Here is a 15,603-nt window from a genome sequence, read left to right as displayed (position 1 = left end):
AGAAAAGAATGTGCTAACCAGATGAAGTTTATGTGCCAAACTCTTGAAGAATAAATTTGTATACATGATTGGTTAACATGGAAGGAAATCCATGATGAATTGCAAAAACTTTTGAGTCGTATATTGTATACATGATTGGTTAACATAGAAGAAAGTTCATGATATAAATGCATGAAGCATTTAAGCTAAAAGCTCAAGAAATTTATTATATGAAATTAACAAGTTCTATACGTGAACTATAAAAGCCGAGTCAGAAATGATATAATCAATCGGTGATTATCTCTTGGAAAAGAGATATGAATATGATATATTTGATCCATGTATGGAATATTTTAATATTAAATCAATAAGAATCAATCTTCTTTCTCTTTATCATCTCTATATGTATATAAATCTTGCTAATAGGTCGATTTCACAACACGTTATCAGCACGATATAAATCAATAGTATCATGTTGTATCTTATAAAGAGATGGTATGCATATAGAGCCTTTCTATAATGATATTTTTATCAATCAAACTTCATATATAAAATGTTGGAGCATGAATAAAGTTCATCTCATATAAAACAAATACTCTAATTCTAACCTCTTGGTCAAGAAGTACTATAATTTATTGCAATTGGTGCAATATTTCTTGCTAGCTATACACAACTAGATATATTATTTATTTATATTTATTAATAAGATATAACTTGTTTCAAGTAGAGAGGCTTCGAAATGAGCTAAACATAAATATTTTGATACATTCAAGGTATGAAAGATATGAGTTTTTTTTACTAACCCGTGAAAAAAAGGTTTGGTTAGTTATGTTGATGCAGGGAATGTAATATAGCAAAGTCATAGATGTTGTGGCACTTATTTACAAGATGAGGTACTACAAGTCACTTATTTACAAGATGATGTACTATTAGTCATACACGAAGATAGTACGTAATTCCTCCAAATAATGAAGTGTACGCTACAAGATCATGCGGCGGATTGTTAACTATAAAAGTCTCAAACAAACTTTCCAAGAAGATCGAAACCCATAACTTACGGATGTATAAATGAGGGTGAGTATTATACGCGTTGCACTCTTTTTCCCTTAGCTATGGTTTTGTCCCAATGGGTTTTCCTAGCAAAGTTTTTAATGAGGCAGCATCATCAAGCGTATTTCACCATGTGTATAGTCAAGGGGGAGTGTTATGAATACATTTAATATGATGACTCTCCACATGCATAACCTCCTTCCATTCATTTCCTTTGTATTAATGCAATATCCTTATAAATAGATGTATCTTGTATTTGGTCATGTACATCAATAAGAATCAATCTTCTTTCTCTTTATCATCTCTATATGTATATAAATCTTGCTAATAGGTCGATTTCACAACAATTAGCATTATTTTGAAGTTAAGACATTTTTAATACGGTTTCGGATATGCAAATTAAAGAATTCGGAAATTGATTCAATAAGGTCACAACTACTTTGATATTTTGTCACAACTAGTTTGATAGAATACAAGCCGAGTTTAAATTCTTGTGATTATATAAATAGTGACATTTCCTAAAACGTATCCGGATGATTTTAGTGTGAAAGAAAAGTGGTGTCCTTTTGATGATCTTAAGGTCTTACATTTTAAGAGAAAAATGATAGATTTACAAAATTGTATAGAATATGTGACATTGTTCGTCGTGAGGGTGGCAACCAGAAAAGATCGTTCTTTTCTTTTGCTTTATCGGATATTTTAGCTAGCGTTGGTTTTACCGGTTGCAACCACAATCGTTGAAAGATGTTATTATAAATAAAGTGAAGCTTATCAAGATGGATTTACGCAATCCAATGAGTTCTGAATATTTAAGCAATGCTCTAGTTTGTGCGATAATAATGCTCTAGTTTATGGTTAGGTCGACTATGCCTATCACATGTCAAGGTGTGTGTATTCAAACAACTGAGAAGGGGGAGGTTTTTGTTGAGCTGTGCACCGTATTAGGTAAGTGCTACATCCCTCATTTTTGTTGTTTTTCATACAAACAACGGATCATATTGTCTAGTGTGCGATTGACCATCTTTATTTGATTGTTTGCTTACAGTGGTCAATACTATTGAAGTTTAGCTCCATGTCAAAATGTCTCCATTGGGTTAACCGAAAATGTGCACGAAACTTGCCATCCCTATTAGAGTTAATGGATTTTGGTATTCCATACAAAAAACCACCTCGAAAAGTACAATTTTGAGACATGAACAATGTCAGAAATGTTCTTACAAGGAAATAAGTGGACGCTTTTGAAAATTGGTCTATTCGCCTCATGTTGAGTCCGAGGGATGCTTAACACAGAGTCCATTGAGATGTCTTCGTCGGGTCATAATGAGAATTGTAGTGGTATGTAGAGTCCTGTACGCACACCTTTAACTTCTTCACACCCTACACATGTTTGCACATAGCTTTCTACATTTCGTTTTAATTGAAATTAAAAGTACTTCTTTGCAAACGCAATAATTGTATTGTCCATGCTCATGTATGATCCGAATCCTCTGACGTGCAATCCTTGAAAACCTTTCCCCTCAAGGCTGCTGGCTGTTTGAAGGTGTCAAAGAGGATTTAACTTGAACTAGTAACCATCCAATAAAAATCTCCTCTATGGTGCTTAGTGTTAATATCTTCGCAAGTGTTGTAAGAGTCGCCAATATAGGTCTCTTAAAAACTTGAAACAGACTACTTCACTGTTGACAATCACAAGGAGAGTTATTCTCCAACTTTGAACTTGTGCTTGATTACATAGTCAAATTTCTACAAAAAAGGCTTCTCCTGTTGTCCACATTAACTGTTAAGATGCTTTTGGGTGTGAAAAATAGTTAAATAGCCTCACGGACGTTTAAGTAAACATTCCTCCTTGCATCAAGTTGTGCTCCCAACGAATTCCCTTTGTCAATCTTAGATCACTTGTGAAAATAAAGAGATGAAGTCAGGTATGAATTGGAACCTCAAACAAAGCAAACGAAAGAAATGCTGCCAACTTGCAAACGTAATTAATCAGAAAATCTACTCGATAACTGATTGCATAATCGAGTATATATGAGAACTAGATAACTCGTAATTCTACTCGAACTCAACTACAAACTATCTTTATTTAACATTCTTATATAGATAAACCAACATGTTTATTTATTCCTTAATATTAGAACGAGTTTGATCATAACTCGAACTCTCGGTTAAGCCCAACTCACTGAAACCGGTTCGATAGTTCCCAATACGAAGTCGATGTTTACCTGTGAGACCACAATCTCTTGGTTTCCTTGAAGGAAACACTATTTTGAGAGTTATCTTCTCTACTTTCTAACCTTTATTTAGGCATTCGCGTAGACGTGGACATGCACCGGTTCAAAATTTTTAGTTCATTCAAACCAAATTTTGCCCATGTGCTGGTTGGAGTAAGATACAACTAATGAGCTTATCAAACATATTGCCTGTTAATAAGGCAGTTCAAGGTTTGTTCATCCAACTATCAAGTATGTTGGATCACTACTAGAAAACTAAGCATTTACGACCACGTTTCCGGTCGCAAAACAGTCGCAATTGATTTGTTGCGACCGTTTTGCAACCAAAACTGCCGTGGGAAAAATGTTGGTCGCTGTTGCTCTGTTGCGACCATTTTGCAACCGCCGTTACATTTGCAACCAACCGTCCGTTGTAAATCTTACGACCCCTACTTCAGTCGCAAATTTTGCGACCCCTGCTACGGTCGCAAATCTTCCGACCTCTATTGCAGTCGCAAGTCTTCCGACCTCTGTTGCAGTCGCAAGTCTTCCGACCCCTGCTGCGGTCGCAAATTTTCCGATCATTGTTGTGACTTTTGCGACGGATTTTTGTCGCAATTCGAGAATTTGTTTTGCAAAAAATTCTACTGAATTTATTTAATGTGTGTTATACACATATAGTTACATAATCATATAAATTAAGATGCACACAAGTGTTATATAAAAGATGCTCAATATTAACAAAATGTTGTTCTAGATAAACAAAAAAAATAAAAAAAAAACTATTATACTTTTGAATATCAGCCACTTGCATTCTTACGTATCCGGTTACAAGTAGTAGCTTCGTATTTGAACCTGTCAATCATGTACATATCGCACCAACTGGTCATCCGGGTTTAAGATGGAAAGCAATACCTGCCAACACACATACTACATACCATCACACATTAAACCAAACCTATTAACTCTAATAAGTCCAGGATGACTTAAAACTAAAACTCTTCCAACGATAAACAAATGAAGAAATTGAGCTATAGATCAAACCTTGGAGAATGTTAGTATTAGGCTCCATTTGTTCCTTGAGAATATCTAAAATATTTTACCGGTGCTATTAATGTTTGGATGGAAAACTTTCGTCCTAAATGCAACCTGGATATCCATTCATACATAACAGTTAAAACACAGTATTCTGCAAGTTTATCATAGAAATTAAACACGGAATTACCCTAACACACAGGTGGCATATATCTCTAGTTTTGTTTTCACACGGGCCAGGTCCTGTTCGACCATTCCATCGTTTGGAGATGCTTCAATTTCCTATAGTTTTTTCATACCAAATGAGCGTTTAGTGATAAAATTTGCCTAATTCTATGTTTGAATGCGTAAAATAAAATAAAACATAACACTAACTTTAGAAATAAAGGCCACTGTGAAAAAAAAAACGCTACAAAATTAATAGAATTAGGTGATTCACACTCACCCTTGTATAGAGAATTTGAAGATCAGTTGCTGCAAAATATACACTAGAAAATCTGCAAAGAAAGCTTTCTGTATCAAAGTCTAAAATATACATCAATAAGACACAAGAACAGAATAAAATCACCTTACTTATTCGCGTTTGCATGAGATCAGCATCAAGATCTTGTTCTAGTCACGTCAGGCCATTCACGTAGCGCTCCTCAGCATAGGCAGTTAGCGAAAATTAAATGATTACAAGTAATTTGTATAAGATATTTTACATTAAATGCCCAAATTTGAAACTGTTATTGTAAAAACCTGTCCAATCACAAACAACCAAAAAAACATCGGTTTGTACCTAAAGAGTAAGAAGACAAGCATTTGTAGAGAGTGTGTGTGATATATGTATACATATATAATCAGAAAGAAGACAAATAGTTCATAAGTAGAAGATTATATATATACACACACACACACATACATAGAAGATAAAATAGTTCACAAGTACCAAAACTTACTATGACAGATAATTCACCTAAAAAACTAAAATATTCAGCAAGAAGACAAGCATTTGTCTTAGAATCATCTCTACCAAGCTCACTGGATTTCCCCTTTGAAGCTATTAAAACTTATGTAATTGTAACCATATGAATTTAGTAATGCAATCAAATGTTTGTCTCATAGATCATAAATAATTAACAAAAACTATATTCAGCCCAAAAAAAGTTGAAAAACACTCACAGGTTTGTTAATTACATCAGTTCACCAATTTAAGGAGGAATGACTTCTTGCAGCTTATTCCATCTCAAATTACTGGAAAGAAACAAAATCAATCAACAAAAATTACTTCTATTTGTGAATGGATCGATTTGGTTTATATTTTAGCTTTTAACAATACAATCAAGCAAAAGCAAACGATAACAAGTAAAATAGATTAGAACTCATCTAAAGTGTAAATTCTCTGTATAATCCCTCCTATTACTTTAAGTACACAAATGTACTTTAATAGTCATATCAATGCATGAAAAGTAATAGACAATATGAAGCTAAAGGTATATGCAGACGCATAAAAAGATATTAAGTGTTAAGGTAGACAACATATAGTATTTTAAGTCGCCTAACACGCCCGACTGTAGGTGGACTTGGTCCAGTCAACTTATAGTTATGTCCATGCCATATATAATTTGTTGTATATATAAAACTATAATTATTTATATGCATACATAGAACAATTTAATACTTCAATAACAAATAAACAAGCTGACCTATAAGGTGGTTTCTTGGCTGCCACCTTGGGAACCAGTACTGTAAAATATACCAGCGGGGTTGCCTGCAAAATGTTGTATTCTACAAAGACCACCTCTTGCATCCGAAGGCATCTGTGGAGTTCACGCAGGTCCCCGCGCTGTTGTGGCTAAGCTGAACAATGCGGGATACTTTTGGCCGGGGATGCATATGGATGCACTGGCATACACCAGAAAATGCAGGTCTTGCCAGCTTTACGCACCCAACACGCATCGCCCGAAGAATGAACTTGTTCCAGTCACTTCTTCGTGGCCATTTCAGAAGTGGGCCATCGATGTGACAGGCCCATTTCCCACAGCAGCAGGAAATGTTCAGTTCCTAGTGGTAGCCATCGACTACTTCACCAAGTGGATAGAAGCAAAACCTTTAGCCCAAACAACCGCAAAACATATCAAAAAATTTATTTGGGAATTTATTATTTGTCGTTTTGGACTTCCACAGAATTTGGTGAGCGATAATGGCACCAACTTTGCTGACAAGAAGCTATAGCAGTGGCTGAAAGAACTTCAAATCACCCACACCTTTACCTCAGTGGCACACCCGCAAGGTAATGGTGAGGTGGAAAGAGCAAATAAAAGCATCGTCGAAGGCATAAAGAAAAGACTCTTGAAACACAGATCCGGCTGGGTGGACGAGCTTCCGCACGTCCTTTGGGCAAACAGAACGCTGAAGAAGGCCAGTACGGGAGAAACCCCGTTCAGTCTCACTTATGGCACTGAAGCCATGGTCCCGGTCGAAATTGGTTTACCCTCACCAAGGGTCTTGATCCAGCCAGAAGACAATGATGCGGAAAGACGGTTAGACCTTATGCTAACCGAGGAACGCAGAGACTTAGCCGCAGTGCGTGAAGAGAATTACAAACGACAAATGCAAAAGTACTACAACACGCGGGTAAAACTCTGCAACTTCAATGAAGGAGACTACATACTGCGTAACAACGAGGCTTCGAACCAAGAACGCCCAGGAAAGCTGGCCCCGGTCTGGGAAGGGCCATACGTTATCAAACAAGTTCTGGGAAAGGGCGCATACCGGCTCGAAAGGCTCGATGGCACTCCCATCCAAAGAACATGGAATGGAGCTCAATTACGCAAATGTTATATGTAGATCAATTCCAAACTTGTAAAGAAAAGGCCTAAGAGCCACTTCTAATGGAAATGATTCTCCTTTCACAATGTGTGGATAGCCTTACCTTTAACTTATGAACTTCCCATGTGCCGGTATTCACCGCATCAATGTGTGAAGAAGTAAGTAGTTGCGTGTGAAAGGCGGCAAAACCCGCATAAACACAACGCTAAAAATGTTAAAAAGTTCTAAGGAAAACCTACACGCAGGTCAGATGTAAGTAAAGTTTAGCCATCCTTGTAAGTGCAAGTGACGGTCTTACCCGCACAATCACGAACAAGGAAGCAAAACTTCAACCTATCATCTACCACGTTCAAAGGTTAACTTATTCTGAACACTTAGAAAATTTCAAAGGAAAAGATGAGGTAAACTTCCACGCAGGTTAAATGTAAGTTTAGCCATCCTACTAAGTGCAAGTGACGGTCCTACCCGCACAATCATGAAAGAGGAAGCAAAATAAACTTATAATTTACCACGTCAAAAAGTTAACTTATCTAAGTACTAAAGAAATTGCTAAGTGTAAACATGCGTAAAATAAACAAAGAAAAGGACAAACACATTCTTTATTTCATCGAAACTCGAATATTACAAACATTGCTGGGTATATACCCGCATACAAAAGAAATACAAAAGCAAATATCTACGCTAGTGGTGGAAAGGGATCTTCTGGATCATGCTTCAGGACCACTTCCACTTGGACCCGCACCATCAGCAGAGTGTGGCGGTTCAAGGAAAGCTCTAAGGGCAGCAAGCCCATCATCAGCAGCAGCAATTTCATTCACCTTCTCCACCACCGGATGCGGGAAGGCAGCATACTGGTTCACTGCTTGGTCGTAAATAGTTTCAGTATCCACATTATACAAAGGGAAGTTGGAAGGCGGGACGCCTTTCTCAGCAAACCCTAGACCAAGCAGGAAGCCGGTCCGTTCCCCATCCTCATGAGAAGCATTGAGGGCTGCGCTCATAGCATCGTCGTAAGATGTCTCTGAAAAGACCCGATGCACAACCTACAAAGAAAATGTACAAGTGTAAGAAACTTTTCTGTCACAAAGGAAAGCGTGAAGACAAAGCTAAAATACCTGAGGCAACGCTTCTCGAAGAAGCCATTCCTTGGCAACCAGAGCTTCTTGAAGGGCGGCTTGAGCTTGGGTGCAGGCGCGTTCGGCTTCGCTCTTATTAAGATTGGCAAGAAGCACATCCTTTGCAGCGGCCTCTTCAACGCCCTTAAGCTTCCGCTCGGTGTGCGCAAGCACGCCCCTCTGGTCCAGGATCTCTTGAAGCTTCTTCGCATCCTCCATAGCCAAGGCATCATGAGCCTGTTGAAGAGCCTCTAATTTGGCTTTAAGTTCTTCATTCTCCAGGCGGAGAGGCTCAGCAACAGCTTCAGCCTTGGTGGCCCTCTCGGTCGCGTTCCTCGCAGTCTCCTTAGCTAGCCGAAGCTGTTCGTTAACAGCTTGGGCAGCCTTGGAGCGGGCCTCGAGTCGCGCTTGAACCTCAACCTCGAGGGCCTTGAAGGCCTTATCCTTCTCCGCAGCCACTGCGGTTAGTTTTTGGTTCTCCTCCCGGAGAGCACGCGCCTGAGATACTTCTTTAACGCGAGCTGCTTTCAACTTGTCGTTTTCACGACAAAGCAGCTCGACGCGTGGCTGCATCCGGGCCAGGAGAACCCGAAGCTCGTTGGTTAGCCTACCCTCCTGGTAGCTAACCATGGCTTCCCCCAACGCACCATGGGGAGCAGCGTGGCGAGCCCAGTCCACGCACTCCACAGGTGTGCGAAGGGTTGTTCCTCGGCGAATGTTCCATCTTGGAACATACACTTCATTGGAATCCGACACTGCAAAAGAAACAAAGCAGTTAGGAAAAGATGATAAAAAAAAAAAAAATGTATAAAGGCCAAAAGAACCCTACGCACCTGTAGGGTCGATCACAGGCCGATAGCCACCGAACCCATCACCTGAACCTAAGGGAAATCCATCCAAAAGGTCAGGCAGATGGGAAGGTAACAAAGATTGGCGAGAAGCCTCGCGCGTACCTGAAGGTTCGGCCGTCGAGGCCGATGGCGGAGGCGGCACGGTTTCCGCCGCAGTAGACGGCGGAGGCATGGTATCCGCCGCGGTCGCCGCCGTGGAGTCAGCAACAACAGTAACCGCCGGCTCCGTGAAGGATGCTGTAAAAATCGCACTCACGGCCGGCGGTGACGTCATCTCGGCTGGAACAGTCGGCTCAAAGGAGTGAGCAACTGGACCAGCGGATGCAGGCGCAGGCGCCTGGGTCGACGCCTCAGGTAGGCTGACCGAGCCTACCGTCATTGGCGGAGAGGTACTCCTCTGCGCTCCACCCTGGAATGCGTCAACATCCACGCCTGCACAAGAAGATAAGTTTCAATAAATTTATAGTGATAAATCTACAAAGATAAGGACGTTTGTACTTACGGGTTTTCTTGAGCCTGAACGTACGGACGGGCGGGGACGAGCCCGATGGAGCCGGTCTCTTGATGCCGGTCACCGTCGTCGTCGTTGGTTCTCCGGAGGCAACAGTCGTAGCCTCCGGAGCAGTGGTCTTCTCACCACCGGGGTTCCCCGCCACCTCTTCACTATCTGACTCAGTGTCAGATAGAAGCACTGGATCGGCTGTGGAGGCCACCTTCTCCTTCCCCTTTCCGTCGGCAGCTTTCCTCTTCCGCACCAGCGAAGGACCATCTGCGGATTCCTCAGAGGAAGGGATGTCAGGAATTCCGGCAGCGGGTACAGCATTGAGGGATTGAGGATAGAATATCGCCTTACCTGGCCGCCGGTGTCTCAGGATCTCGTGGCCGAGCGGATAGACCTCCACAAACCGATCCGCCGTTTGTTCCAGGATGGGCAACTCGCCCTCGTCTAGAGCACGAGTACCCATCCGCGCGGGACCGTCAGCTTCCCGCGGGTACAGGAGCGACTCCAAATCGTTCCCCTCTGAAAGAAAAGAAACAGTTAGAAGACAAACTCGTATCAGCAAAAAAGACAAGACATAACATAAGGAATAGAGTTCAAACCGTATTCGAGAAGGATGGGAACCTGAGACGCCACCTTCCACACCCGGCTCATCCCCAACATCACCATCCCGGACTCCGCAAACCGGTAAACCGGAGATTGGACCAGGGATATCTTCGAGAACCATTCCGCCTCCTGGTAGTTGGTGGCGTGAAGGCTCGGAATTGCTTGGCCATTTTTAAACTTCATGGCAAGGGGGACGGCGCGGGCGGATATGTAGAAGAACTCCCGCTTCCACGATCAGAGACTGCGCTCGGTCGCGCAAATCTTTAAACCCTTAATACGGGTTGTCAGGGTGTACCACCCCTGGATGCACCTCCAAGTATAGAAGGTCATCAGGCGGTCCACATGGGGCTCGATGCCCAAAATCCGGCACACCCACTCGAAGTGGCGAATCTTGGCGATCGCCATGGGGTGCAACTCGGTCAGATGAACACCGTGCCTCTCGAGGACACGGTAAACAAACTTTGTCAATGGGAACCTAAGATTCCCATAGACAAAGAATGCTGCATAAACCCTGATCTTGCCTCTGGGGGCATCGTACAAGGTCTAATGGGGTTCAGGAAACTCAGGCTCGAGAGGATCGAGCATGAACTTCCTAACAACATACCGGTACTGATCGCCGGGCAGAGCACACTGGCACTCGCCAGCAGTACTCCTATCATCGGTTGTAGACTCGAAATCATGTGAAGACATCTTGCAGAAGGAAGAAGAAAACGATTTCAAGGGAATGCTCGACTGAATAGAGGAGTATTCACCGGAAATCGCTGTAAAGATGAAGAGAAAATGTGAAAGTGTGAATTGGAAAGGATCCTCCACCCCCTTTATATACTAATCGCAATTAATGCGGTGAATTTAATGCGGAGGAGAGAGAAATCGAAGGTGCAATGAAACTATGACGCGTGGCAAAAAGCAAGCTGGCAACAGCTGTCAAAAGGACGCGTGCCAGTAATTTTGCGGCCACGCGCCCGAAAAATCGCGCCCACGCGCCTGAAAAAGCGTCTGGAATGACCATGTACTGTCACGCCACCATAACTTCCTGCACGTCCTGACACAGTCAGAAGAAACCGTCGCACGACGTTTCAGAGGTTTGGACTGTTCTTATCTTTCCACCAACCCTTCGAATTTCAAAAAAATTCAAAAAGATTCAAAAAAGTAAGCGGAAAATACCCCTTAACTTGGCAAACAAGTAACCATAAGCCGGGTGCGGGTACAGTGTTAAGGTAAAACCCTTCACATACCTAGCACCCGCAGGGAATTGAAGCCAAGAATACCTTGCCAACTATAAGACAGGTGCGGGTACAGTGTTAAGGCAAAACCCTTCACATACCTAGCACCCGCAGGGAATGGACCCCAGTACCTTGGAAGTAAAGTAACCGTAAGACGAGCGCGGGTAGTGTTAAGGCAAAACCCTTCACATACCTAGCGCCCCGCAGAGAATTGAAACCAAGAAGGATCTTCTGGGCAATGCTTGCGGATAGAGGAATAACATCCCCGCATAACGGGAACGTCGAGAATTATATTGTTTGAAACTCCGTGATGGAATTGGTGGTCTTAGCATAATTGATCACTATGTTGAAAACCACCAGAACCCCATGGAGACTATATACAAGTAAGACTCAACGCTCCTGACTTGCGAGAAGGTTACATACCTACCCGCATCATACCCAAAGATCAAGCAAAAAAATCGGGAATTTTTGCAAGTGACATTAGGAAACCCGCGGGAAGAATCCCCACGGAGAACCTTAAAACTAAAAACCCTTTTCAAAACCCCTTGCTTAAAATTCAAAAGTTCACCTCACTTTATTAAACATTCATGAGAAGAACATTGGACTGGGGGGACTTGAAGAGGTAGGTCCCAGCAGAGCCCAGTTGGTCCCGCAAGACTCACCTTGAACAGGGACGTCTGCGCAAAGGCCATCTGCTCCCGCAGGACCCACCATGCTCAGAGAACCTTACGCGCAGTACGCAAGCTGTACACGCAGGGAAAGCCTCCCAATGGTGAAGTACCCCGCCTGTTCCCGCAGTTGCGGATACAAGCCATCAGGGAAGGCTACCCGCAGACAGCAGGGCTACACGCACAAGACAATAGCTACTTCAGTAGTCACATGAAGGAATGAGCAAGGCGGGAACAATCCCGCCAAAATGAGCCAGTCTGTATGATTCTGAAAGATCTTTTGTACTATACCTACCAAGGTATGGATAGGACAGACAATCTGACCAGAACAGCCCATGAGCCAATCACAGGGTGACAGCTCACCGACAACAGTACGAGGAGGAGCACCCTCTAGTACTGTTTGTCACTATTAGCCGCTGCCTACTCACCAACCCTTACTGTGGGGCATGCGCAGCCTACAGTTGGTGGAATAGTGTTACTGTTGGCCGTAACCTATTCACCAACCAGCATGGCCTGCGTACAATCCACAGTAGGTGGGACGTGCATAATCTACAGTTGGTGGAATAGTGCAGCCGACTTTGTTACTGTTGGCCGTAACCTACCCACCAACCAGTATGGCCTGTGCATAGTCCACTGTTGGTAGAACAGGAATACTATTCAGCCGGCTGTACCTTCTAGGAAACCTACCTTCGGCTATAAATACTCCAACATCTTGGAATGGTAAGATCATCTGCTATCCTGTTATCTAGCAATCTCTTAATATACACTTATATTCAGAGCAATCTAGTCTGATTCTCACGCCGGAGGGTGGTCACAAGGAGGAACCCCCCCTTCTCAGTGACGAGCTTACGGTGTTTGTTTTGCAGGTCCCCTGAAGAACAACCGTCTCTGTTGGACCTCATTCTCGTGGGAAACATTACTTAACCCCCAGATTATCTATAATCTGCACCGGGTCACTTAGTGTTTCTTCAGATAGTATATGAGTATAAATGGAATGGGATGGTTAGAAAAGACTTTTATCACCTGTGCAATGCAGAATTGTAAAAAAAACGTTTAGATAAGTTAAAATAGAAAACAAAAAGATACCAAATATCATGGTATGCAATTATCACCAGTCCGATTTAAGCTAAATATTTTAGTTTACCTAGTATACTTCCTTCCTTATCTGCATCTTTTGAACGAGGCCAATAATCTACATCTCGAAAACTTGGTTGAAACATTTAATCGAGCACTTGGTGTGCATCTCCAATCGAAACCAAATTAGTGAATAATCACTTTGATTTAATTCTAATTTATGTACAATAACATGTGCAACTTCAGGATCAGGACCTCAAGTGAAGTATTCAACTGCTTCGGCCACTGTAATTTTAAAATCATCTACCGTTAAAAGCCAACTCACACACAAAATCAAAGAATGAGCACTAAATAAACTAAATGATGAAATTAAACTCACAACGACGCCAGGTAAAGACAAGTTCGTCGGTTTCAATTCATGAAAAATATTAGGTTAGATTGTTAATTATAATCAACATGGAAAAATATAGATAAACCATTGCTAAAATCAGTTAGGTCAAAAAGATAAACTGAGGCAATAATATCCTCTTCCATATGCTTTAATTAACTGAGGCACAAATTGATGAATTAACAGATGCAATCGGCTTTAAGCTCTAACCTCAATGAACTAACGATGCAATTAGCCTCTCATACGTATAGATAAACCTAAATCGTACACAAACTAAAAAGATGAAGTAACGATGCAATTAGCTTCTCATACGTATAGATAAACCTAAACTTGTGGAACCTTTCAATTGGAGCTGCGGAATGAAATCAGAGCTGTGTAGTAGTCTTATAGCCACCGTTTCAAGTAATTGGCATTTTCGGTAGCAAATTTGCTAAATCGGTCGCTAAATTTGCTACCATTTTTTTCGATAGCAAATTTTGGTTGCAATTGCTCAATTTTCTAATTTGTAGAGCCCCACTCTGACCAGACTATGTTGTCTTAACCGGGCAATGCTGGTTTCAGAGTTTGACTTGGACGTTCTCCCAGGTAACCATACTGCCGGCTGACAATTTACAGTCGTTGTGCCACCACAAGAGTAGAACTCTCTTGTGTACACACGGTGGGAGTAAAACCCGGGTGGGATTGGGATTCAACTGACAACCTCGCAAGGCCTATCTTAAATCATTCATTACCAATATCCTCCACCCAAAGTGCCACCAGTGAGCATTGAATTTGGGTCTCAATTGAAGAACGATCAAGCCTCCTACTATTATGCCATAAGTGGTAGTGGTGCGCAAATCAGGTTTATCAAATACCCGGTTTTGGGTATGGAACCGGGTACTGGAAAATCGGGTATTGGCAGTACCCATGTCGGGTCAGGTCTGGGTATTGCCTCTAGTTGTGGATTAAAGGAGAACTTTATGCGTGTTCAGATGAAGATAATTCCAAAATGGTGACAAATTGTTTAGTATTAGAGACCGGATATTTTAGATGGTGTTTAAATTAGGTCCCATTGTTTAGTTGTATATTTAAAATTATTTATTGTTTAAAGAAATTATATGTAGGGCAAGTTGGATGCTCATCAATGTAGCATCTTTACCTACTACAAATTTTGTTTTAAAAATGATAAATTGTGAAGGTCTCTTTGATAATGGTCAATCATTAACGTTCTTCTATCTGTACATTGCTCCGTTTATAAGTATAGACAATTATATGTAAAATAATTATATATATACAATAATTATATTGCTAATTAATTATACTTATTATAATTAGATATAACAACCTAATAATTTGGATACCTGAAATTAAAAAATTCCAGCTACTTCGCTCAATGTCAACTGTATAAATAAACCTTTTTTTAAGGAACATAAATAAACTTTATGGGTTATAATGAGTTCATAATTTCCTTGATGAAAATGATTTTTTTATTTATTTATTTTGATTTCAAGTATGGGAGGTCATGGGTTTAAGTATTGTGTAAAACACTTTGTTCTGGGTTGAGACAGGTTTCTCCAGTTATGGGTTTCTCATCTCGTTTCCTTCTAGATAGGTCACGTTTTGTTCTTCGGATAAAAGGATCATCCATTTGTCAAAGTGCTAATGGGTGATTGGGTGTAAAAAAACATATGCAGAAGATTGAGTACTAATGGAAAGAAATCTATTTTTGAGCGTACGATCATCTATCTACAATCCAAATGACTATAACCTGTCAAGTCAGCTGTAAAATTAAATGATTAGAGGTGTAACTTCTGTAATTAAATTACACAAGTATATAGATTAACAATAATTCAATAAAGGATAAAAGGTGAAAAGATACCACGCCATATAAACACAAGTAATCATATATAAGGGTTTCAATGTGATAATAAACCCACGTTAATTCATTGACTGTCCATCAAGAATTATTCTTCACTATTGTCTCTCTAAGGTCTAAGCCACTTAGATATCACCTTTGTACAATGTTCTTATTAAGCTTGGTAGTGATATTCAGTAACAACTCTTAACTAGGAGAAATCACCTATACTCCTCTCTTGTGACAATATGAAATTA

The 15,603-nt window shown here is 41.0% G+C and overlaps 1 long non-coding RNA gene across 1 annotated transcript; it reads right to left on the bottom strand.

Moving 5' to 3' along the window:
* Positions 1–5,436: 5,436 nt before the first annotated feature.
* On the bottom strand, positions 5,437–13,653 carry LOC143620890 (uncharacterized). Its single transcript, XR_013151414.1, has 3 exons — positions 13,195–13,653; positions 5,963–6,057; positions 5,437–5,510 (listed from the first exon to the last, which is right to left on the bottom strand). It is a non-coding gene; the product is annotated as an uncharacterized LOC143620890 (long non-coding RNA).
* Between the last annotated feature and the right edge of the window lie 1,950 nt (positions 13,654–15,603).

The sequence above is a fragment of the Bidens hawaiensis genome, unplaced genomic scaffold (genome assembly GCF_021521415.1).
Source record: "Bidens hawaiensis isolate Kalapana, Puna unplaced genomic scaffold, B.hawaiensis_p1.1 tig00002735_1, whole genome shotgun sequence".
NCBI lineage: Eukaryota > Viridiplantae > Streptophyta > Magnoliopsida > Asterales > Asteraceae > Bidens > Bidens hawaiensis.
The sequence above is the reverse complement of the archived record's forward strand: the minus strand, read 5'-3'. Positions and strand labels throughout refer to the sequence as shown.